This window comes from Mus musculus, chromosome 15, assembly GCF_000001635.26.
Source record: "Mus musculus strain C57BL/6J chromosome 15, GRCm38.p6 C57BL/6J".
Taxonomy (NCBI): domain Eukaryota; kingdom Metazoa; phylum Chordata; class Mammalia; order Rodentia; family Muridae; genus Mus; species Mus musculus.
The window spans coordinates 52,496,475-52,500,028 of record NC_000081.6 but is presented as its reverse complement, the minus strand read 5'-3'; the positions used below and the strand labels follow the sequence as shown (position 1 = coordinate 52,500,028).

Genomic DNA, 3,554 nt, shown 5'->3' with positions numbered 1-3,554 from the left:
TGGGCTCTCTCCTTGCCCAGCTCACTCAAGTGGTTCCATGCAAGGGTTGTCTCTCTTGGGTTCACTCCAGCCCAGGGCCCACATTCCCAAGCGGACTTCTTCTAGTCTCTGGCTTGCTCTAGATTCTTGGAGCCCATGTGGGTCTGATTGGTGCTATACAAATGGTTATCTCAAGCTAGCTCTCTGTCAGGCACCCTGGCGCTCCAATGGAGATTGTCTCAGGCTCATTTCTTTTTCAGGGAATGCTAGGCTACTAATCATTAAGATGTTCATAAGTTGGAACACTGAGCATAGACATAACCTCTCTCCTCTCTGTCATCTACTGTTGCACATGTGACACAGCAGCCACATCTGCAAGGCCTCTAGGGGCATGATAGACATATCCTCCTGTTATTCCTCTGTGTTCTGTTAGACAATCACACACACACACACACACACACACACACACACACACACTACCTCTAGTTTATCTCTATACCTTACCTACTGTAAATGGTACTACTATAAACCCTGAGGGCAGGTGCCTCAGAGATACATTAATTTGGAGGCTTAGGCTAAAAGTTCTGAAGTGGTGGAGCTGGGTCATATAGAAGATATATTTTAGGTTTTCTGAAGAATCTCCATAGTAAGTTGCCTAGTGTCTGGATGAAGTCACCTTCCCCGACAGCAATTTTCGAGTGTCCCTTTTGTCCATATAATAGATAAAACTTGTTTCTTAATGACTGGCATTCTGACTAAGATAAAATAACAACTTAATGTGGTTTTGCTTTGTATCTCTGACAGCCAGTAAAGTTGAACTTTGCTGGACATTTATTGACCATTTGCTCTTCACCTTTTGAGAACTGTCCATTGATCTCCTTAGCCCCTTTAGTTTGCATATCTTACATATTAACTATTTGCCGGATGTCCTGCTTTCAAATATTTTCTCCTATTCTATAGCACATTTCTTCACTTGATTAAGATTCTTAATTCCACCAGACCCCGTTGATTTGTTGATGCCATCATTTTTTGAGACTGGAGTTCCATTCAGAAAACCCATGCACATCTTGAAGTGCTTCCCCTCCTGTGTCCTGTAACACTTTCTGGTCTTACATTAAGACATCTGATTCGTCTGGAGCTGAATTTTGTGCAGGGAGAAAGATGGACACTGGCCATGTGTGGATACCTTGATTTCTCAGCTTTTTTTTTGGCAAAGAAGTTGTCTTCTCTACAATTTTTATTTTCAACTTTCTTCTTTGTCCACTTTGAAGTTAGTACTGGGTAGCCTGGATCTGCTCACTGACAGTTTTGAAGTTTAACAGACATCACACAATTGCTAGCAACAACTTGGGATTTCTTAGTAACAAACTTGGCAGTTTCTTCCTGAACATTTCCACGCACTTTCATATGCTAATAATCAATCAAAGCTTTCCTTCCATAAAACTCTCAGCTTAGCTCTTTGTCTCCTTAACACTTTAGTCTCTCCTCACCCTCCTATCTTCCTCTCACTTATCCCAACAGAAACCATTTTCCAGCTACCCCCCAAACAAGATCTAATCAGACTGTAGCCTTTACGTGGTCTTTATCTCAGCCAGAGTTATCTGATCTAACTGAGAATCACATTACACCCTTTCTATGTAAGATCTGTGTGAGGTTGAAGACTCAGTTGACATTCTGACTGCAGCAGCCTCTCTGGGCTGGGAGGGGCTTGCTCTCTACTGATATCATGCTCTTGCACACCTGGAACCTTCCTTAGAAACAATCTTTAAGTATGTTATAAAGGCTCCTGAGATGAGAATATCTTGTAATTTTTCTGGTGTATCTCAAAGGTAATCACACATATTCTCATAAAAGGAAACTTTCTAAAACATGGGGCATCATACAAAAGACAAAGGCAGAGATTGCTGTGGAATCCATAAAGGATGGTCTCTCTTTCAAGCAATTGTTGAAATTTTGCCAAGGGAGCATAGTAAAATACTCCCAGTTGTGCATTCTATCATGTCTTTTTCATTTCTTTTTCTTATTAATTAATTAATTAATTAATTAATTAATTAACATCCTGAAAGGATCTTACCCTCTTTTCCCTCCTCCCAGGCCTGCTCTTTCGTCACTTCCCCCCTCCCATCAATCTGCCCTACTTTCCTTTTAGTCAGAAGGTGGGCGGGGAGGGGGCTCCCCTGGATCTCTACCTGCCTTGGCATACCAAGATGTAATAGGACTGTGTTGCTCTTCTCTTGAGGCCATCCAGTCAAGGGAAAGAAGTAGAGTCAGAGACATCCCCTGATCCCACTGTTAGAGGTCCTGCATGGGACCAAGCTGTACATATGTTACCTGTGTGTAGGGGGCCTAGGTCTGTCCTATGTATGCTCTTTGGTTAGTGGTTCAGTCTCTGTGAGTCCCTATGGGCCCAGGTTAGTTGATTCTGCATATTTTCTGGTGTTTGACCTCTCTGGTTTCTTCAACCCTCTCTTGCCCCTCTTCCACAAGATTCCCTGAGCTCTGCCATTGTTTGGCTGTGGGTCACTACATTGGTTTTCATCACCTGCTGGCTGAATCAACTCAGATGACTGTTATGCTAGCCTCCTATCTGCAAGTATAGTGGAATGTCATTAATAGTGTCAGAGGTGGGCTGTCTCTCATGGCATGGGACAGTCCCGTCCATTCCCCCACTTTATGCTCCCTCTTTATCCCTGCACCTCTTATAGGCAGGAACACTTGTGGGCTGAAGGTTTTGTGGTTGGGTTGGTATCCCCACCCCTCCATTAGAAGTCTTGCCTGGTTACAGGTGGTGACCATTTCATGTTTCTTATCCTGTATTGCTAGGAGACTTAGCTACAGTCAGCTCGTAGATTTCCATTGTCCTAGATTTCTAGCTTGTCTTGAGACAACCTCGCTCCACACAGACTGAGTCCACTTTTCTCTCCCAGTTCCCTCTTCCACCATCCTTCCCACGCTTCATCTGTCTTGTTTGCCCTCTCCTACCCAGGTCCCTACCTCTGTCCACCCAGATTTTACTTCCCTCGCTTTGTTCCCTCCTGTTTGGGGCCCTACGTGTTACGTAGTTTCTGTGGAATGCTTCATGGATTTGTGCATCCTTGCACAGGTGCCATGATCATCTTCTCTGTATCATTCCAATTTTAGTATATGTGTTGCTGATGCAAGTAAGTCCTTTTCTTTACTATCTGGGATCTGTTAGTATGATATGATACTGTCTTGCTTTTTCTTTTGGTCATAGCAAAGAATTAAAGAATTAGTTTTGCTTTTCAAGATAACGGTAGCAATGACAGTGCACAATACTGCAACTTTTTAAATTCCTTAGCAAGTAAACCTCTTTTAAAAAAAATCTTCAAGCAATCAGAAGATGATGGATCTCTTAAAAGGTTCTGCTTCAAACAGTGACACAAGGGACCCAGCTTTGTTCACTCCATAGCTTTTGCATGTTAATTACTGTGAATAATCACAACCTACTCAATACAAGGCATAAAGAAAGAGTGGGTAATACGAAGGTTCTTATGGACCAACCCTGGAAGTGATTGATGCTCATCTCTTCTGCCACATTTCATTGATTTCATTGC

The 3,554-nt window shown here is 42.7% G+C and overlaps 1 non-coding gene and 1 pseudogene across 1 annotated transcript; both read right to left on the bottom strand.

Annotated features, from left to right (window-relative positions):
- Positions 1-241: 241 nt before the first annotated feature.
- On the bottom strand, positions 242-373 carry Gm23267. The gene has a single exon (XR_003951685.1). It is a non-coding gene; the product is annotated as a small nucleolar RNA SNORA17 (small nucleolar RNA).
- Positions 374-3,040: 2,667 nt separating this feature from the next.
- Gm23545 lies at positions 3,041-3,140 on the bottom strand (annotated as a pseudogene).
- Positions 3,141-3,554: the final 414 nt, after the last annotated feature.